At 41.2% G+C, this 22,391-nt stretch overlaps 1 protein-coding gene and 1 pseudogene across 3 annotated transcripts in view; both read left to right on the top strand.

Annotated features, from left to right (window-relative positions):
* STX18 (syntaxin 18) overlaps nucleotides 1–22,391 on the top strand; it is a 110,450-nt gene that overhangs the window by 25,051 nt on the left and 63,008 nt on the right. Inside the window, exon 1 of one of the 3 annotated variants that reach the window (XM_067556401.1) lies at nucleotides 3,091–3,107. The exons of the other annotated variants lie outside the window; for them this stretch is intronic. The gene's annotated coding sequence lies outside the window, so the exon portion shown is untranslated. Of the gene's footprint in view, nucleotides 1–3,090; nucleotides 3,108–22,391 lie in introns of those variants that run through there. 3 annotated transcript variants of the gene reach the window in all.
* LOC137158627 (U2 spliceosomal RNA) lies at nucleotides 9,003–9,226 on the top strand (annotated as a pseudogene).

The raw sequence follows: 22,391 nt of genomic DNA, 5'->3' as shown, positions 1-22,391 counted from the left end.
GGGAGGAAAAACCTTATCTTGGCCTTTCAGACTTCCTAGGCCTGTACTTTTATATGTGCATATGGCATATCTCCTACATTTTAGTTTTATACTAAGTTAATGTAAAAAAAGAAATATTATGACTAGTTGGGATGGGGTACCCTCTTTGTCTTGGGCATTTGTAGAATGCTGTTCACCATAGTATCTGCTGAATTCAGAGGTGCGCCAAAGTGGTTTCATTTGTCTGACTGAAAGAATTTCAGAGAGTTCATAGATTTTTAGCAACTTTGTGCTGTTAAACTTTTACCATATTATCAGTAATACAACTTTGGTACTGTAGTTTAGGACTCTAGCAATGATTATAAATTAAATTTGTCAGCAACAAAATGGGAGTGTTTTGGTCATCTTGTTGTCTCTCTGAAGATAGGTACAAAGGCGAGTGTGAAAAGCTGTAAGATCTGGTCATTCAAAGCTGAAACACCAAAGAAACTGTAATATGTAAACAAATAGTAATAAATATTTACTGTCAATATGTGTTTAGGTAATATTTATGCTTCAGTATCTTAGGAGTTGTTTCGGGGTGTGTTTTGATCACCATGGTTAGATACTGGAGTTAATATCTCAACATCAAGCTGTTTCCTTGTATTTTTTTAATACCTAGTGGATTAAAATTCTTTTTGTTTCAGCATTGATGAAGAGATACTGTATGTCAGTAAAATATTATATGATGTTCAGTGTCTTGGGATCTCTGTGCCAGTACACCTGTAAAATGCTTTTCAAGATGGAGAATAAGTAGGTCAAGGATTAGAATTACAGTTTTAGCAGTAAGAGCAATTAAAGGGGGAAATTGTGGGGGCAGAAGGGAGTTGATGCCAACAATTTTTGAAAAATGTTTCTAATAACTAAAATATTACGGTTTAAAATAATTGCTTAGAATGACAAATTGTGGCTAGTTTAAATTTCCTGGTTTCAGGGCCGTGTTGGCAAACCTTTCTGTCTGCCAAAAATAACACTTCATAGTTGTCAGGTGCCAACCTTTATGGTGTTTGCCCCTTCTCACCCTTATATTCTGTCTCACCTTCCATCTTTCCCTTTGTTTGGGGACAGGGACAGCAGCATAGTACAAACACATCATGTGCTCAAGTTTAAGTTTCTGCCTTTTGTTCTGTTTACACAAATATTTTGTTTCACATCTTTAAAAAACAAATACATTTAAAGGTAATCCATGCCCTTCCTAAGTATTTCTGTGAAGTAAAGTCCTCATGATGAAGCTCACAATGAATGACATTTTTAAAAATGTTTTCACCCAGTTATCTATTTTTAATAGCTACTAAGGTGTCATGGGGGCCATATAAGGTACCTAGATGTAGCTGAATATGTAAAAATTAATTTGTGTGGAATCACTGCTTGCGATTTTCCTCCGTCAGGTATTTCCATTTTTGGTTGACTGTTTTTCTCCCTTGGGTGTTGTGGATTTAATCTGACTTTGGTATGTGGCTTGACCTGTGTCCACACTGCAAAATGACAGGACTTGGTTCCAAGTGACAGTGGGACTTGGACTCTGTCTCACCCCACTGACAGGGTCCTAAGACCTGGGTCCTGAGTGCTTGCTGACCCAAGACCGACTGAGTTGTGTGTGGACATTAGAGAAGCTTGGGTTCAAACCTGAGTCAGAGCCTAGGCTTAGTGTGCAGTATAGACGTACCGCCCAGAAACTCTGAGAAAAAGCACATCAGTTCATCAGATAGATTCACTAAGATTAAGAGCAAGATATAAATGTTTCTGTAGTCACTAAAGAAATGAAACTCTGATGTATGCTGGCTGGAGCTGACTTTCACTACTGTAAAAAAAAATGTCAAGGTTTTGGAAAATTTTGCATCGTGAATTGGGATGAAAAGCCAAACCCTTGACGTTTTTTGCAGTAGTGAAATTCTGCAATGTTTTGTTTTGGAAACTCTGAAATGTTCCCACTGGGAATGTTTCAGGGTTTCCAAAACAGAATATTCTCCCCAGGAGCTTGGAATCCTTGACTCCATGACAACCTGTGAGTCCTGCCTCCGCAGTAGCCCATCAGGTGAGCTGCTGAAAAGCTCCAGCTCCATGTCATCCACTAAGGGGAGCTGTTGAAGAGCTGGGAGCCCTGGAAACTCTGGATCCCCAGCAGCCTGCTAGGTGGGTTGCTGACGAAACAGGTAAGTGGGAGGACAAGTTAACAAGAAACCAGATGAGTTTCTGTTGGAATTTTTGTAGAAACTGACATGTTCCCATGGAACATTTCAATTTTGAGGAATCAGCATTTTCTGATGGAAAAACATTCTATTGAAAAATTTCCAATCACTTCTCATAACAGACCCAGAATTTCTGGTTGTTCTCAGACTGGCACTATGGATGCAGAGCTAAGGTTGTTTAAGTAATTGAATTATGTGTGTATTTGCATACCTTCAGATAGTTTGGAAGTCATTGGAAAGTGGTAACTTAACTTGGAATTTCCAAGCTTTCTAGTGTTTCTGTGATTTGAAGAATCTCCAGCATCCTTTTAAGAGGTTTTTTTGGCTGAAGTGATATATTGTTTCAAACTTAAACTTCAGGTTTACAAAGTTTTTGCCTGGGAATGTATTTAATTTTTATTTGATTGGGGAAGAGTGAGAACAATGGAGGTGGGAGTTGAATAGGTATCTTACAAAATTCTTTGAACTGGAGGTAATATATTATGCAAAGATAGATAAACCTAGCTTATTTTTATAGTAAAAACAAAAAACTGAGGATCGCAAACTAATGTGAAATAAAAACATGTGATGATAACCATTTAAAGATTAGAGAGGAAACAAATATTTATTGAAAATAAAAACCAGGTCTAAAGGCCCTAATGCTGACTTTTGGAAATATAACCATGTTGTGGTATTTGGAATACCCTATGTCCTGTACAGTAGATATTGTTTAAAATTGCTTGGGAACTGGAGCTTGCAATTGTGAGTTTGGAATGTCCTGCAGATAATTAAGTTGTGGTCAGGCTTTAGAAAAATAAAAAGTTCTCGAACTATGATTTTATAAACATGCTACAATAACATTTCTTTATATTTAACAGTTTCTTGTAGAAAGCTGATACTCTCACGAGGCATTGATTAAAGGTAAAACATCAAGAAAGAAAAAATATTAAATTAAAACTTCACTTAGGATGTTGACAGTTGGCTTGTAATATTAAACAGATGTGCATGTTGGGATATTCTTTCAGAATTTAGTTACAAAGGGTTTTTTTTTTAAGTGACAGCTACAAATTTTGATTAATTTTAATTTATTTTTTCTTCAGTCTTTATTCTATATTGTACTCTAGATAGATCTGCTTGGATAATATATGTAATATAATTTCTGTTGCATTATTCAGGGAGAAAGCGTTTCATCATGTAGATTTAAATTGGAGCACAGGAGATTTCATTATCTAAAGGATTTATTGAAAGTGTTCAAAGACTCTTAAGCCAAATTCTACTGGGGGGATTTGCAAGTAGTGCTTTTATTTACTTCATTGGGAAGTATTTGAGAACAGAACTTGGCCCATTTAAGCAGTATTCATTGAAGACATTACACACAGCAGTTGATACAGAAATAATGATACTATGTTTTTAAACACTAAGATTTAATTTAAAAAATCTAGTTTAATGAAATAAGCAGGGAAATGTCGAGTAGAAGTAGGGAGGTAGTGTTGCCACTGCCTAACGCATTAATGAGACAATGGAATACTGTGCCCAGTTCTGGCATCCACACTTTTAAAAGGATGTTGAAGAATTGGAAGGGGTTCAGAAAAGAGCCACAAGAATCATTTGAGTGCACTTTTTAAAAAAAAAGAAAGGTGTTTTTCTAAGAATGGTGGGCTGAAAAGAAGTCTTTTCCTTTGTTCTCTAAAGTGGGGGGTTATATTTACATGTTTAATTTTAACAATCTTATCCCATATAAATTGTCATGTGAACATTTTTCCAATTATAGTGAAATGTAGTCAGAAGCACCCAATAGAGATCTAGGTAATAATATGATTACAAATATTCATTGTCTAAGTCTACATGTGAATAGTTGCCATTGACACCAATAGGAGTCATTCGTGCACATCTGAGGGCAGGGTATGGCTTTGAGTATAGATGTCCGTGTTAATCAATGTTTTTAAATAACTATGACTACAAAAAAGAAAGCAAAAGAAAGCATATTTGAATTTTTTGCTTTGTGTTTAATTTTGTTACTTGTAGAGGGCATTTTTCTTGGTCAGAATACCTTTTAACTCCTAAGATATAACAACTACTACTTTATCCATATTGAGCAGCAATTAAATTAACCACTGAAATATACTAGTAGAATCTTACTGATTTCAATGGGACTTTTGTGTAATATATAGTGATAATCCATGCATTAGAACACGGGTCTAATTTCTTTGTCAGAGAATTTGTATGATGAACATTATTTTTATATATTCTGAAGCATCTTTCCACTTAAGCTTTTGCAGTAGCTACCTTTAACGTCAATAAAACCAGGGTTTGGCCCTTACTGAGAAGAATCATTTGAAAGTAACATGACTAAAATATTAAACATTTGAAGTTACCTGGAGAAAATGCCATACTTTCCAGCCTCTTTCAGCATCCTGTATGCAGACAGAAGAGGGTTTACATTAACATATCTGCCATTATCCTTATTACCGGTGCTTAGAGCCTAAATCTTTGATTAAATGCTCTTTAGGGCTTGTTTACACAGCAAAATTAATCTGGAATAAGGCAAAGTGTATATTTTTAGTGGGTTAACTATGCCTGATTAACTCTGTTTTATTCCAGAATCAGAATGCCTTATTCCAAAGGATTAAAATAACCTTGGAATAAGGCAATCTAATTCCAGAATAAGAGCATTCACACATGGAGTTAATTAGGAATAGGTATTTCAGTATAACTCCCTATATAGAGAAGTCTGTCTGATCCTCAAAGGCAACTGCTTGAGTGTAAGGGTCTGCACAGCCAGATCTCTTCACAGGATAAAGGACATACATGTAATTTTGCTCAAATACAACTCGTTTGTATAGAAATTGGAAGATTATTATATAGAGCAAAAGGCTGACATGCAACTTCTGAGATATTAATAGCAAAATATAAAAATCTGTCCTGTTTATTTAAATAATATTTTTTTCTTTATGTTTTGAGGCTGCAGTCTTTGCTGCTACATGACATTCTGATTGGTTATTGTTAAATTATTATTATTTACTGTTTGTACTACGGTAATGGCCAGCGTTCCCAACCAAAATCAGGGCTCCATTGTGCTAGGCACTAACAGGCAGAATAAGAGAGAGATAGATAATCCCTTCCCTGAACAGTTTACAATCTAAATAGACAAGACAGTCAAAAAGTTAAGGGGGAATATAGGATGAAATCCTGGCCCCATTGAAGTCAGTGGCAAAATTACTATTGACTTCAGTGAGGACAGAATTTCACTCACGAAATATAAGCAGAGTGAACAGTGGTGGTCAGCTGATGGCATGTCATGTTCCACAATTTTGTTATTGGTTGGGAGGGGAGGGGTTCACTGAAAGAGAAACCTCAGTGTTAGAGTATTTAAGATGCATCTTTAGGAAGAGAAGTTTTATCAGTTACAGAGAATTTTAGGGAGTTGATCTGGTTTAGCTGAATAATTTATTAATTCTTGCGTAGATATTCTTCAGCCTAAAATACAGTATTTCTAAGAGTTTCTATATACCAGTTGCTGAGTAAAATTTTGTTTTCCAAAAAAGTGCAATTTTGAAAATATGTAAGAGATGTAGCAATTAACCTACATGCACGTTTATAATACTAGAAAATGGGCAGCTTATTACATTCAAAGACAGGATCTGATAGGCCCAAATTGCTTAAAACATCAGTTATTGAAGATATACCCCCGGGAATTAGAGAAACCATTTAACAGATGAAAGTACATTTTGAAAAGTTCGACCTTACAGGCAATCATAAAATGAATCAAAACAGTGCTTTTCCCCCCTGAAATGTTCAGAGCCCATCTGTGTCTAATCCAGTAATTATAGACGGAGTTCAATTACCTTTTCAAACTTGGAGCAGACTGGAGACTAGGCAGTGAACAAGCGTAGGGTTTTGTCTAGACCTCAATTGACCGCAGTCTAAAACTTAAATTTATATCTAATTTTATTTTTTGTTTGGTTTGATAGTTCTTAAAGGATTCATTTTGCTACTAAGTTGCCAGATCCTGGAAGCTTTTGTTGCCACGCACAGTGGTAGCTGTACCTGTTTGCCATATCCTGGAAGCTTTTGCTGCTTGGTTCAGTGCCAGCTACTGGCATAGTCCCATTGAAGTTAAGAAGTCTTACCCCAGTAATAAGAGTTTGCAGGATGGGGACCACTTATTTTTTCAACATTGATAACACATTTTAAGAGTAACAAAAGCTTTTGTTAATCAGCTGTTACAATTCAGTGTCTCTTTTTTAACTCTCCTGCTTTTAATTGAGAATTTATGCTCTACTAAATTAAATTTTGACTAGTCATTTTCTTATTTTATATTGTGCAGTCACATAAATAGACATTACATCCTGATAAAATAATTTTTGGTTTCTCCGGAAAAATGTAATCAAGATAGGCATTTCAGTTGCCACACCCTAACTTGCCGGTTGACACTGATGAGAAATCAGTATAAAAGTTTCAATCATTTAATTTATTTGTTTGTTTCACATGTGATTCTGGATAAAAGCGCATAGCCAGAGTAAATGGGTTTTATGGTCAGTCACATAAGCATACTCAAAGAACAGGCTCCACCACTCCAAATTGCAGTGGCAAGTACAGAACCATGGCTGCCAAGTCCTAGGTCAGACAACTTTTGTTATTAGCTCACAAAGTATATAAATTACCAGTTCATTATCTTATTCTTTGGAAATACATGGTGTGTGCTGCATTGGATAATAGTAATATTTCCATCCTAACAGTCTGACTGATTACGAGGTAGCTTATATATGCAACCATTAATTAGAAAGTTGTCTGTACAATAAGGATGATATACAATATGCAAACAGAGCCTGTCTTACTATGCAAAATGTAACCCTAACAAGTAATGACTCTTGGTGGTAAGGTAATTTCATTCAGGTCATACACTGATAGCAATACTGAAAAGTGATAAACCTGAAGCGTGGCAGAATAAATATTGTGTTTATAACATATGTTCATACACAAGACTTTTGAAGAAATGTGAAGAAATAACTTTTGTAAACATACTTTATTATGAATTACAGCGGTTTTTTTGTGCAAATAGTGAGAGAAAGGGATGTGACTATAGTAATCGACACATCCAGTTCAAGTTGCTGATTTATAATTGTGTCGTAATCAATATTGTTTAGTAGTTGGTGTGCAGAGTAATTAGTTAAGAATGAACCTGGGGGTGATTTCTCAGCATCTTCAGTGAATCATCAGCTTTTCTAATGTTTTGCAACAATAGTTTTTTTTTTTCATGTTTATGTAGCTTTCCTTGTTAGTAACAAACTACTATTAGCCAGCAAAAACCGTTAAGAGTGAGATGTTAAATAACTATGAATATGAGATGTCTAATAAATGTTGAAGGTTATATTTTGGGATCTGTGTCATTCAAAATGTATTTTCTCTGTATGCTTGATAAGCTTGGAAAAAGTCACTTGATGCCAGTTTTCTATTAGTTAATTGCGATGCTCATTCATTAACGGGGTGATGTAATTTGGTCTGACAGGATTTATTAAAAAATGGATTATTGTTCATATTTCTAATTTTTTAAGCAAAGCATAATACCTAAGATGTTACTTAGGAAATGCCTTTGTAATATACCCGTAATACACACCCAAATTATGTTAAAAAAGCATTAAGGTTGCAAAATTGAGTTCTCAAAATGTAGGAAATGCCAGCATTATATATGTCACTCCTTTATAAAGGACTTTTTTTCTGACATTCTGAGTACCTGTGGCTCCCATCCTTTGGCTTCAGTAGGAGTTGCAGGTACTTAACAAGGTTGAAAATGAGGCAAAACGTTGATTCAGGAGCCTTTCAAAATTTTGGTTCTAGTTTCTAAAGTTGAGTGTATAGGTTCATAGCAGTTAGAAATACAAAAGGCCTCCTACATCTGTGGTGCTGATCCTGTGGCATGCACCTAAATTTTCCTTTTTTGTCCCATAGTTCTGCAGAACTTCAGCTTTCGTTAACAATTTTTTTATACTCCTTTATAGTTGCAAAGAGATTATTCTGAAAATAAACTAAAGCAAAATCTTCCTGAATCTATAGACAATCTAAAACAGTAAATCTGTGGTGTCTCACATCCTCCATGCAACTCAGAGTAGTTTTAGTTCTGAAGCTTAGGGACACTTTAAATGTTAAGACTGTTAACTAAAAGTGGTGTCCATTGTGATGGATATTATGCTATTTAGAGACAAATAAAAAAGATATCTAGGGGCCAGAGTGTACAACTCACTGTCTCCAGGTTACTTATGGGCCTATCTAGACTACCAGTCTGTTGGTGCCAGTGCACAATTGTTTGTTGTAATTCAGGTTGTCTGGGGGTAACACATTTTTTGTTTGTAGTGTAGATGATACAAAATGTTTATGGAATCCATGGTAGGAAATCATGTTACATTTTATTCACATACTGCCTGGTGCATGTTTCGCCTTTTCCTTGAATTACATACTCTTGATATTTGTGAAGCAGATGTAACAAAAATGAACAACTGTATTTTTAAAAAGAGTAATTCCATTGTTGATAGGTTTTTGAGTTTGTTTTTTAAAGTGAAGGTAAATGTGTCCTCTGGGCTCCACTGGAAATCTTTCCTTTGTAATATTTTGGACCAGATTTTCATAAATCTGTCCCTGTTCAAAGTGCCTTTGCAGTGCACTAAAATAAATAAACAAACAAATATCTTTTTTTAAAAGTTCTCTTACAGCTGTCTGTGTGTTTACCCATTTCCACCTGTAGTAATTTCTAAATAATGACTGTATGGTAGAAGCATACCTTTTGAGCTACCAAGGAGGCTAACACAGTGTTTTTCAGCTTTTCCTTCTTGGAGGCCCCTTTGTGTAGAATGTTGGATGAGAGACTCGTGCCTTAAAATCAAGTGTAGTATCTGTTCTTATCAGTTTAATATCTGGTCTGTTACTTCTCTGAGAACTCCTATATTAAATAGATTTTTGGAGCAGGGAGATGGAATAGGGGCTTGCTCCATCCATTCCATGCATGAACCTGGTATTTCAGTAATTCCGGGAATGAAAAAACAAAACAACCCCCCTCCCCCAAAAATCATACTTGTGCTATGCCTCAGCACAGCTGCTGTGTCTCTATTTGTTTCTGTCCACTCCCGCTCCTTTCTTCTCTTGTGTCTTGACCCTTTTTTCCCTTTTTGTCTTATTTTATTTTTGATATTTTGCTTTCTGTTCTTATTTACTGCCTTGTTTGCATTTCCTCCCCAATTACTTCCTTCCCTGGCTTCCTCCCTTACCAAAAGGGTACATGCTGCTATAAGTGGCGGTGCTCACTGGTGGCCCTGGGGCTGGGCATGTGCTCTCACAATAGAACTGTGGGAGGCAACTTGGTCTAGTGGCTCACTAAGGCACTGGATTAGGAGTCAGGAAAGGATGTTGTATTCCCAGCACTGCCATTGATTGAATGTGTGACCTTGTGCAAGTTACTTCACTTCTCTCTGCTTCTGTCTCTTCCTGGTTGGCTGGCTTTATATTATAAGCTCCTTGAGTCATGGGTGATCTCTTATTATGTGTCTGTCTAATGCTCAATACAGTAGAATCCTGATCTTGGGTGAGGCCTTTAGGTACTACTATAGTACAAAACAAATGATAATAATGTTGCAAGAGTAGGCACACAGTTTGGGCCGGTAAGCTGTAGCTCTGTAAGTGTGAGCTGCTTTAAGATGACCCACTTACTACTGCTAAGGAATTTGGTGCTAGGTGCGGAAAACCATCTAATGGAGACTCTGAGACAGGCTTGTGAGAGAAAAGTATGGTGAGCTGAGAGTTATTTGGCCAGGAGGGCAACTGGAAGGACTGATGGTTTCATTTTATTTGGAGTGCATGTGTGTGTGCACAACACAAGCATTTTCTGGAGAGGAGGAAAAAGTTATTTTACCAGGGAAAGTCCCATGCATAACTAGCAGAGAGGACTTTGGAGGGAGCCCTTGTTAAAAAGTTGGCAGCAGCATGTCACTGCTTTGTTTTCTCACTGGTAAAAGTTAAACTTGTATGAGTAACACTTGGGCCTGGTCTACAATAGCAAATTAAGTCAGTTTTACTCCATCAATCAGGGGTGTGAAAAATCCACATCCCTGAGTGATATTATTAAGCCAGCCTAAGTCCCCGTATAGATAGCACTAGGTTGACAGAAGAATTCTTCTTAGGGAGGTGGATTGCCTATGCCAAAGGAAGAGTCCCTCCTGTTGTTCTAGGTAGTGTCTACATTGAGGCGCTATAGCTACACAGCTGTGCCATTGTAGTGTTTTAAGTGCAGACAAGCCCTTGGTTTCTGGCTGCAGACTAAGAACTTGTCTACATTGGCACTTATGCCGGCAAAACTTTTGTTGCTCAAGGATGTGAAAAAAACACTCCATTGAGCAACATAAGTTTTGCCGGCATAAGCGCCAATGTAGACAAACCCCAAGGCAATGCCTACATTAGAGAGCTTACAGTGGCACAGCTATACCGATGCAGCTGTGCCACTGTAAGATCTCTCGTGTAGCCGCTCGATGCTGATGGGAGAGAGCTCGTCTGTTGGCATAATTAAACCACCCCCAACAAGTGGCAGTAGCTATGTTGGTGGGAGGAGCTCTCCTGCCAACATAGCACTGTCCAGACCAATGCTTCTTGTCAGTGTCACTTAAGTCACTTAGGGGTGCGTTTTAAAACGCTATAGCTGCACAACTGCTGTAGATAATACAGTAATGGGAGGGGTTTTCCCATCTCTATTGGTAATCCACCTCCCCAAGAGGCAGTAGCTAGGTTGATGGAAGAATTCTTTTGTCGACTTTGTGCTGTCTACACTGGGGCTTAGGTCAACATAAGTAAATCTGTATGTCTACACTGCAGACTGAAGTCGATTTACTTTAAATCAACTTTCACCTGCCGAATTTTAGAAATCACAAGAGCGTGATCACACCACGCTCCTTCCGCTGGGCTCTTGCATCCCCACTCGCCACAGTTGAGTCAATATTCAAAGCAGTGCACCATGGGTAGCTATCCCACAGTGCAACTAGCCGCAGAGGATTTTGGGAAGCTTGTTGTCCTCCCATGATGCAACGAGCTCCCTCACCCTCCCTTCTTGTCCCAAACAAACTGCAAACATTTTTTCGCGTTGTTTTTCTATGCTGCCCGCACACCGTTGCCGGAGAGACATGGAGCCCACTCAGCTCTGCACTGTCATTGTGAGCATCACAAATACCTCATGGCTTATCCTTCAGTATTTTCAAAGGTGAGAGAAGAGCCACAGCATAGAAAATAGCGATGTCACTGAGGCTGCCTTGTTACAAGCTATAGAGCGGAACAATTCCCATTTGCTGCAGGCTGTCATGCATCACCTTCAGTCCATGGAGCACCGGTTCTGGTCCCGGGAAACAAGCACAGATTGGTGGGATTGCATCGTTATGAAGGTATGGGATGATGAGCAGTGGCTGCAGAACTTTCGTATGTGAAAGGCCACTTTCTTTGAACTTTGCGCGGAGCTATCCCAAGCCCTGAAGCATGTGAATACTCACTTGAGACCAGCTCTGACAGTGGAGAAGCGAGTGGCCATCACTCTGTGAAAGCTGACAATTCCAGACTGCTTCCAGTCAGTTGGAGATCAATTTGGAGTCAGTAAATCCACCATTGGAGATGCTATGATGCAAGTGTGGAGGGCCATCAATAGGCTTCTGCTAAGAAGGATTGTGACTTTGGGAAACGTGCAGGCCATAGTGGATGGGTTTGCTGCAATGGGGTTCCCAAACTGGGGGGGGAGGGCGGCAAAGAGATGGCACTCTCATCCCTATCCTAGCACCTGAGCACCTTGCCACAGAGTACATAACCAGAAGGGATACTTCTCAATGGTGTTGCAGGCGCTTGTGGATCACAAGGGACGTTTCACCGACATCAGTGTAGGGTGGTCTGGAAAGGTGCATGACGCGCATCTTTAGGAACTTGGTCTGTTCAATAAGATGCAGGCAGGCACTTCCTTTCCTGACCAAAAAATAAACATTGGGTATGTGGAAATGCCAATAGTGATCCTGGGTGATCCTGCCTTCCCCTTGCTCCCTTGGCTAATGAAGCCCTACACCAGGCACCTGGACATCGAGAAGGAGGGTTTCAATAACAGGCTCAGCAAGTGCAGCATGGTGGTGGAATGTGCATTTGGCAGTTTAAAAGCCAGATGGAGATATCTGCTTACTAGGCTTGACATCAGTGAAAAGAACATCCCATCAGTTATATCTGCATGCTGTGTGCTCCATAATTTGAGTGAAATGAAGGGGGAAAAGTTCCCCCAGGGTTGGGCCGTGGAGGCTGTTAGGCTGGCTGCAAATTTTGAGCAACCAGATTCCAGTGCTATGCTCAGAGCCAACCGCGGAGTGCTTCGACTTCGGAAAGCATTGAAAAACTGGTTTTGCAATGAACTGCAGTAATGTATGTTTGTGCTGTGCCTTTATTTCCCATCTCCCACCCTCACTCCAGTGGCCCCCTCCCCTTCTCTTCCCACCCAAGCTATGAATGAATAAAGAAAGATATTTTTTAATGCTACAAAGTTTTATTTGTGACCCGTATTAATGGGGGAAAAGGAGGATAACTTAACATTGTAAAGTGTCACTGTGCAAGCAACTGTGGTTGCGTGCAGCTCTTAAAAGGGCCATCATATCCTTCTGCTCACCTCCACCAGTGTGGAGTGCAGCACATACTGACATACTGCACTCTGTTCAGTCTCCTCCTTGACCACTTGGGGTGGGGGCTGATAACAAAGCGGTAGGCAGCGGAGCATTTTGGAGGGGCTGCAGAGGGAGTCTGTCCTGCTGCTGCTCTTCCTGGAGCTCTACCAGATGCCTCAGCATGTCAGACTGATCCCTCATAATACTCAACATCTCCTGTTGCGTATCATGCTCCTGCTCCTGTGCAGATCTCTGTGTTACATGTCCGTATCTTGTTTGTCAGACAAGGACATCTTTCAGGCTTTGAGCTCTGTGTCAGCAGCCGCAGAGACATTCATTAGTTCACTGAACATGTCATCCTGCGTTTTTTTTGTTTTTTTTTCTGCTTCCTAATTTGGGAAAGTCTTTCAGCTGGAGTTCAGCAGGGGGGGGCTGAAGGCCGAGGTGTCTATTGTAAGATAAGCAAAGCACAAAGTTGTCATTGTTAGCTGACCCAAAATAGTAAAAGAAATGTTACAATGTAAAAAGTACTCCCCTTCATATTCACAAGGCTAAGCCAGACCCGCATTCCGTTCTGTACATCTCGGAAGGGTCGGACTGGCGTTACAGACATGGTAAGCAAGGGGCCTTTGCATCTGTTATAGAGAGGTTTCATTAGCACTAAAATCCACAATCCACACTTGAGCAAGGAGAGGGATCACCAGGCTCCCCTGTAACATGCCAAAGACTGGTTTGGGAGGAGGTGGGCAGAACAGATTAGAGGACACTGCAGGTGAATTGTAGCAGCAGAAAACGTAGGGCAACCAGTGTCCTAGCCCATAATGCCCACTGCAACAGTTTTAGGACTAGGAATAGTCTTGGGGAGGTGCCCAGGGACCCCGTCTACGGCAGAGGAATAAAATGGAGTGACTATATTGGTCGGGTACTTTAAACTTGCTCCATCTTCCCTAGGTGACCTTAATGTGTGATATCAGTCTCCTGAGGGTAATGCAGGTGGAAAGGGAAGGTTTGCTGCAAGCATTGGGGTACAGGCCTGGCTCAAATGCTGCTATGTTGTGTTCCGTGATGATGCCTGCTCATTTAATAGCAGAATGGCAGGGAAAAGTATCCTATCTTGGCGGAAGAAATAAGGCTGATCTCCCCAGAAATCTTGTGCAAAGGTTAACCGATTACCTACATGAAAGTTTCCTTGAGATATCCACAGAGGGTTCTCGGAGCACACCTCTGCATACTTAGTCTGTTCCAGGAACAGAAGTTCCATTGAAGTTTGCCACCACCTAGTAAGAGCCTCTCCTCAAAAACACAAATTCCTTTTAAGAAGCTGAACTGAGAGCATAACTGTAAAAAAAAAAAAAAAAAAAAAAAAAAAAAAAAAATTGGCCCCACACACTCACCAAATGTGCCTTACTCTGCATATAGATCAATCCCACTATCTTGTGTGTGGCTGGACTGTCCTGGGGTAACGAACAGGTCTTGGCTCTCATGGAGAATGGATACCCCGTTTTCCTCATCTTCTTCCTCCTTGTCCACAGAGTCCTCCTCATTTGTCCTGGACTGGGGTTCTTTGGAGGTATCAATGCTGCATGGTGGCACAGTGGTGGGGTCCGTGGCAAGAATCACATGCAGCTCCTCATAAAAGCAGCATGTTTGGGCCAGGAGTCAGAATGACTGTTTGCGTTCCTAGTTTTCTGATAAGCCTGCCTCAGCTCTTTGATCTTAACGCAGCACAGCTGCATGTCCCTGTTGTGCCCCTTCTCCAAGGTGCTGTGAGATATCTTCTCTTATATATCTAAATTTCTTTTGCTGGCTCGGAGGTGAGCCAGAACAGATTCTTCGCCCCACAGACTGATGAGATCCAAGACCTCTGACTGACTCCAAGCTGGAGCACATTTGGTCTGTGCAGTCGCCATGAGCAGTTCAGCTACAAAGCTGTCTCCACGCTGTCTAAACCGGAAATGGAAATTCAAAATTTCTCGGGGCTTGAGGGGAGGAGCTATTTCCTGTTTATGTGGCCATGTTACAGCAGAACGTGAATGTCCAGAGCAGTCACTACGGGGCATTATTGGATACCTCCTGGAGGCCAATGGCATCGATTTACAGTGCGCTCTGCCTACACTGACACAAATTCGACCCATGGAATTCTAATTCAGCATTACGCCACTTGCAGAGGTGGTTTTATTAGGTCAACTTTTACCGCGCTTTAAATTGATGGAACTTACATGCCAGTGGAGACGCATACTTTAGCGGGTCAATGTAAGTGGCGTTATGTCGACCTCCATTGCCAGTGTAGACCAGGCCTGAGGGTGCGACACTGATAGACAAAAATCTAATCCTTGTAAGCCTTCATATAATAGACTTGATCATAAAATCCATATAAATTAGAAATGGAAAAAGACTACTGGGGACAGCTGCATGTTGGTTTAAAATGATTCCCTACTGTATATTTTCCAGGGCTTTTCCAGTCAAATGTAAGTGACTTTCCCCACTTCCCTTGGGAAGCTATTCCAATCTAATATCTCTCAATGTGAATATTTTCCTGCTGTTTGGGCTCGATCTACGCTACAGAGTTAGATTAACATAAAGGAGCTTAGGTTGACCTAGCTATGTCAGCATACCCACTACAGCCTTGATCCCATCAATGTGAGCACCCTACTACGCTGACATCATAACTCCACCTCCATAAGAGGCGTAGGGCTTGTGTCAATGTAGTTAGGGTGACGCGGTGCCCATGTAGGCACTGCTGGTTACTTACATCAGCTGTTGGCTGTCATTCTTGTCAGTTTGTCCCAGCATGGAGCCGTGAAATTAACAAGAAAGCCTGGGGGGTGGGGGGGGGGGGTTCCAGCTAGAGCCTAGCTGTCCCCTGGGCTCCCTGCTGAGAGCCTGGCTGCACAGAAGTTCCACACTGGGAACCCGTGCTCCCTGCAGGGAGCGGGGAGCCAGGAGCCTCCATGCAACCAGGCTCCCAGCGGGCTCTAGTTGGAGGTCCCCATCCACCCCGGCTCCAGCAAAGAGACATGAAATTGACAAGAATGACAGCAGGAGCAGGGAGCCGAGAAACCAGATTGGCAGCCATGTTCCCAATGGGGAGCTGGGAACCCAGGCACCTGGGGGTATGGGAGCTGCGTGTGGAGCTGAGAGCCAAGGCTCTCAGCCCACCCTCACTGCCCCTCTCAAGTCAGTGGAAGCACTCCTGGAGAGGGTGTACACCACTGACAGAAAGAAGACAGTCTGGACATGAACCACCGCAGTATTTATTGCAGTGGCTATAAGTTGACCTGACATAGGTTGAGTTAAGTTTGTAGTGTAGACGTGCCCATGGACTACATTTTTCTTTCTCTGATTTTATAACCCATCTATCTATCTATCAAACCTATCTATGCTCCCTTGCATGAACCTAAACAATTACTTTTCATTTCTCCTTGCTGGAAAAGTAATAGATACTTATGTTCTCATTTAACCAAGCTATAAAAAAGTAATTCCTTTCATCTTAAGTGACGTTATAGTATTTGTTGTTGGGCCTCTATAGTTTACAGAACTGCTGCATGAAACTTCGTAAATACTTTTATTGCATAGTGAAAACTGTTTTTCTTAATGACCTGTCATTTTTTAGTCATGCTGACATAAATATGTAGTTCAGGTTGTGGCTGCTTCTTGTCCGTCATGCTTAAGCTATTTGTTGTATGAAAAGCTCTTATAAAACTTTTTTGTGTGCTGTTTTCTCACTAACCTCACAGTGTAATTGTGATTTTTCTTGGCTGCTTGACATCATTAAACGAACTCTCCTATTGAGTATAGCCTTTTTAATGACTTTTTTCTTTTTGATTTACACCCTTTTAGAGTAAAATTAAAATGCATAGAAATCTGAATGCTTTGTTGAAATTGGTTAATTGAGTAAAATTAAGCTGTAAGAAGCAGCCCATCAAGTAAAATCCTATGGCTACATACAAAACTTTTTGTTCAATTAAAGAAAAAATACCAACCCGCATTTGCAATAGCAGTGTTCTGATTTTCATTAAATAGATGGTGTTTTACGCTATTCTGTCTATGCTCAAGATTAATTTCTATGGTTACATGGGGAAATAAATCTCTAGATTGCTTTAGAGAAAGATTGTGTTTGTTAAGACACAGCCTTTCCTTAAGAGAAACTGTTACTTAAATTTACTTTCCTAGGTTTAAATGCATAAAAAATATTTGTAATGATACCCCAGTGGCATCATAAAAATGTAAAATAATTGTACACTAAAGTAACCAAAATTACAGGAAATAGGCATTTTTAAAAAAATTACTAGAATTGTTAGCTTGGAGTGGGTGGGAGGAATGGAGTATCATGCTACATAACCAAACTCTATTGTCAGGTATTCAGTGGAAGAAAAGTTCCAGAGGGGTAGCTGTGTTAGTCTGTTTTTAGTGGTAGAAAAGACTTTTAGTTTTTAGTCACACGAAAGTTAAAATAATTGGTTTGCTGTTAAGAATAATGTTGATTTTTTTCCATGTTCAGTGTCCCTAAAACTTTATTTATTGATCCATAATGTACAGAATTCTCAAATCCTTCCTTGGGATGAATTACAAAAAGGATGTGGACAAATTGGAGAGAGTCCAGCGGAGGGCAGCAAAAATGATTAGGGAGCTGGAGCACAATACTTATGAGGAGAGACTGAGGGAACTAGGTTTGTTTAGTCGGCAAAAGAGAATAATGAGGGGGGATTTGATAGCAGCCTTTAACTACCTGAAAGGGGGTTCCAGGGAGGATGGAGCTAGGCTGTTCTCAGTGGTAGTAGATGACAGAACAAGGAACAATGGTCTCAAGTTGCAGTGGGGAAGGCCTAGGTTGGATATTAGAAAAACGTTTTTCACTAGGAGGGTGGTGAAGCACTGGAATGGGTTACCTAGGGAGGTGGTGGAATCTCCATCTTTAGAGGTTTTTAAGCTGAGGCTTGACAAAGCCCTGGCTGGGATGATTTAGCTAAAGTTAGTCCTGCTTTGAGCAGAGGATTGGACTAGATGACCTCCTGAGGTCCCTTCCAACTCTAATATTCTATGATTCTATGATGATTTCTGTTTGCATATCTAGCTTGTAATTTGCAGTCCTCAAGGGAAAATTACTTACCTGTAGTTCTGCTCCCCTGAAGTATTCTTATGATAGGCCAAAATAACTGTCTAAAGGTATGTCTTCACTGCACTAGGAATGAGCCTTCAAGCCTGGAGGGACAGGTTTACGCCAGCTTCGCTCAAGCTAGCACTCTAAAAATAGTAGTGTAGACGTTGTGCTCCAGCGGAGATTCAGGCTAGCTACCAAGCTCAGGCCCATAGGGTTAGGTGAGCTTAAGAGCTCTCAAGTGGCATGCCTAGTATGCTTGCTTAGGTACGATCTTCTCTGGAGCTGTGATGTAGGTCCTCAGTGCTGAAGGATACCATTCCTCCCTGGTCGGCTGACTAAGGTTTGTCATCTGAGTCAGAGGTTGGATTCTGTGTGTCTTGGCCTTAAGATAGAAGCTGTTGCTCTCCTCCAGCTGAGGTCCTGCATTGGCTCACGGGCATGGAGCCTTGGTTGGGAAGAAGTTGGTGCCCTGTTAATGGCCATTTTGGAACTGGGGGGGGTTTCCTCCCACTACCATATCCTCTCTGCACTGTCCTCCCTTCAGATCCCCCAGTAGAAGTAGAGAGAGCTTGTGTGAGGAGCCGCAAAAAGTCACCCTGATACCAAATTGAGTTCTGAATGAGAGGAAGCAGCTCCGTTTGGTTCTTCATTGGAGGAATTATGTGAAGCTCCATCTGAACTGACTTTGTTCCTCCTCCTCATCGCTGGATGAGGTGGTGGTGTCTGTTGTGTCCCCACCTTTCCAGGATGATTACAGGGCCTATGAGAACCTGCTGAAGAGGGTTGCTTCCTTCCTGAACATACAGGTGGAAGTAATTCTAGAGAGTTTGCATGGAATGGTAGATGTTTTATGATAAGTAGGGCCCTCCTGAGTGGCTCGCCCCATAAATGAGGCTATTCTGGACCCCACAAAGGTCTTGTGGCAAATGCCATCTCCTCTGCCACATACAGCCAAAAGGACTGAAAGGAGGTATCACGTCCCCTCCCAGGCATATGAGCATTTTTACACTCATCCCCTTCCATGGTCCTTTGTGATCTCAACTGTTAATGAAATGGAATGTGTGGGGAGAGCCTGCTTTTATGCCAAAGTCGAGAGAAGTAAAGAAACGTAATCTTTTTGGCAGAAACGTTTATTCTGCAATGGGGTTACAGTTTCAAATATCTAATCATTAGGCTTTGCTGGGACAGTATGATTTCTCTGAGACAATGTTAAAAACATTTGCAAACAAGTTCCTAGAGGAAACCATGCGAGAGTTTCAGGCATTAATGGACAGTAGTGGGAAGAGTTTCAGGCAGTAGTAGATGAAGGAAAGCTGGTGGTTAGGACTTTGCTTCCGGCTGCATTGGATGGGGCAGAAGCTGCGTGGCGTCTGCCATAGCAATGCATAGGGTGATCATGACTCCAGTCATCAGGTCTTTCACAGGAGGTCCACCAAAGCATTCAGGATCAACCTTTCAAGGGACTGACTCTTTTTTTCCCTGGCAGACTGATGACATACTTCATAGTCTCAAGGACTTTGGGACTACATTGACGTCTTTGGGCATTTATCCACCATTCCCAAAGAAGAAACTCTTCTGCCTTCAGTCATTCCAGGTTTATTGGTCCTCTGTGCTTCAACAGCATGATCAGTCTAGGAGGAAAAGAAAGGTCATAGGAGGACCTCCACCTCCTCATTTTTCATGTACAGCAAGCTTGTCCAGACAGCCTGGAAATGCCTAGCAGTCAGTTTACAGTGTTGTCACTGTTGTCTCTCTAGTAAGCAGTCATTTTGTTATGTTTATCATTGCATTATGACAGCTTCTGTTACCCCTCTTTCTTTTCTTTTCTTTTCTTTTCTTTTCACCAGCAGGCTACCCCACTTCCTAAGTGCTTGGACTCATTATTACAGAGCAGTGAGTCTTAAGTGGAATTGAGATACATTCTTCAGTTGGTTCCTATTCCTCCTTCTCACCCTCTCCCCAACTCCCTCATCCCTTTTTGGGGACCACTCTCAAGATGGGAGCCTTCTTTGGCAGGGCCAGTCTCTCCAGTTGAAGCCATAGAGGACATTTGTCCTCTGCATAGGGGAAAGGGTTTTTATTCATGCTATTTCCTTATTCAAAAGTCAAAAGGAGGTCTCAGACCCATACTAGATCTGCAAGAGCTGTACAGATACCTTAAGAAAATTAAGTTTCACATGGTCACTCTGGATTCCTTTATCCCCTTCTTGGATCCTGGCTTCTGGTGTGCTATCCTGGACTTAAAGAATGCCAATTCTCATGTGGCAATACATCAAAGCCACAGGGGATTCCTCAGATTTATGGTCAGTTATCAGTTTGCAGCCCTGCCATTTGGCCTAACTGTCAGTCCATGTATTTTTACTAAGTGCATGGCAGTGGTGGCCACATTCCTGAGGAAATCAGAAGAACAACTTTTTCTGTACCTGGACAACTGGTTGGTAAGAAGTCGATCCATGAGCTAGGTAGTACCCCGTGTGCCCAAAGTCCGATTCACCTTCAGGGCACTGGGATTGCTCATCAGCAAGGAAAAGTCAATGTTCTCACCTCTTCAGAGAATACTGTTTCTAGGAGCAATCTTGGATTCTACAGAAGCCAGGGCATTCCTTCCACAAACTAGATTCCAGATGCTGTAGGCCATTTCATTGGACCTGAAGAGTCATCCTACCACGACAGCATGGAACTACCTCAGGCTTCTGCAGCACATGGCCTCATGTTTTTATGTGGTTCAGCATGCCAGGTTTCGTCTGAGCAGAGTTTGCTGTGCTCAGTGTACTCCCCAATTCATCGACCACCGGACATGAGGGTTTGAGTGCCCACAGGAATCTGAGCCTCTTTGGACAGGTGGTTGCACCCAACAGATGTTACGTGTGGGAGTTCCTTTTGTCCCACCGCAACCTACTTTGACTCTGGTTACAGATGCTGCTGCCCTAGGTTGGGGAACCCACTGTGGACTCTACAGACTCAAGGTCACTGATCTTGCCAGGATTTAGCTCTGCATGTAAATGTGAGAGAGTTGAGACCATTTGTCTAACTTGTCATGCTTTCCTCCCCTGTATAAAGGGAAGGAGTTTATTAGTTCTCATGAACAACATGGCAGCGATGTTCTATATTAACAGACAGGGAGGGGCCAGATCAACATTTCTATGTCAAGAGGCGGTACTGTTTTGAGTGTTTTGCATCGCCAATTCAATTCACCTCAAAGCCTCCCTACCTCCCAGTGCCCAGAACAGTCTGGCAGACAGATTGAGCAGATCTTTCCCCAGTCAGGAAGAGCAGTGTTTCCAGCCAGACTCATTATTCCAACTTGGGGGGTTCCCCACATAGACCTGTTTGCAATTCAGCACAACAGGAAGTGTCATTGTTTTTGATCACAAGCAGATCACAATCCAGGGTCTCTGATGGACTCTTTTTTGTTGCCTTGGAAGGACAATCTCACATATGTTTTCCCTCTGTTTCAGCTGCTGTGCAGAGTGTTGTTAAAAACCAAACAGAATCATGCTTACATGATTCTCATAGCACTCGAGTGGCCTCAACAGCATTGGTTTTCCACTCTATTGACACTCTCAGCCAGGGATCCATTGACATTACCACCAGAATCAGACCTGATCTCACAGGATCATGGTTGCTTATTTCATCCCAGCCCAGATATTCTTCACTTTACAGCCTGGATGCTCCATGGCTAACACCTCAGGAGTAGGTCAGTTCAAGAGATGTACAGAATGTCCTCATGAGTAGTACAGGTATGTCTTACTAGGTTCAGTTACCTGTTAAAGTGAAAATGATTCTCCTTGTGGTCTCAGCAAAAAGGTGTTTCTCTGGTCCTGGCTCCAATGGAACATGTGCTGGACTGTTGATTTTACCTGAAACAGCAAGGTCTTGCCATTAGGTCCCTCAAGGTGCACCTAAGATGCTATCCTTGTTTTCTACCCTCCAATGGATAATCACTCAGTTTTCTCGAATCCCATGTCACTCAGGTTTTTTAAGGGTCTGGACCGTTTATATCCCCAAGAATAATATCCCTATGCCCCCTTGGGACTTAAACCTGGTGTTAACAAAGCTAATGGGTCTACTCTTTGAACCTCTGGCTATCTGTTCGTTGCTTCATCTTTCAATGAAGGCAGACTTTTTGGTGTTAAGAGAATTGAGAATCATTGTATACAGTTGTTTACAAGGACAAGATATACCCTCATCCAATATTTCTCACCAGAGTCATTTCTCACATATCAATCAGGCAACTTTCTTACCAGCTTTCTTTCCTAAGCTTCATGCTTGTGAGGGTCAGGAGAAATTCCACACATTGGATGTTTGGAGAGCGTTAACATTTTACCTGGATGGCACTAAACCATTTAAGTCATTCTCAAAACTGTTCGTGGCAGTCATGGACAAGATGAAAGACCTTCCAGTCTCATCTCAAAGAATCTCATTGTGGATTTCCTCCTGTATATCAGG

The sequence above is a fragment of the Emydura macquarii genome, unplaced genomic scaffold (genome assembly GCF_026122565.2).
Source record: "Emydura macquarii macquarii isolate MOO-44397 ecotype Brisbane River unplaced genomic scaffold, CSIRO-AGI_Emac_v2 contig_1768, whole genome shotgun sequence".
In the NCBI taxonomy this organism is placed as follows: domain Eukaryota; kingdom Metazoa; phylum Chordata; order Testudines; family Chelidae; genus Emydura; species Emydura macquarii.
This window is presented reverse-complemented; position numbering and strand designations above follow the sequence as displayed.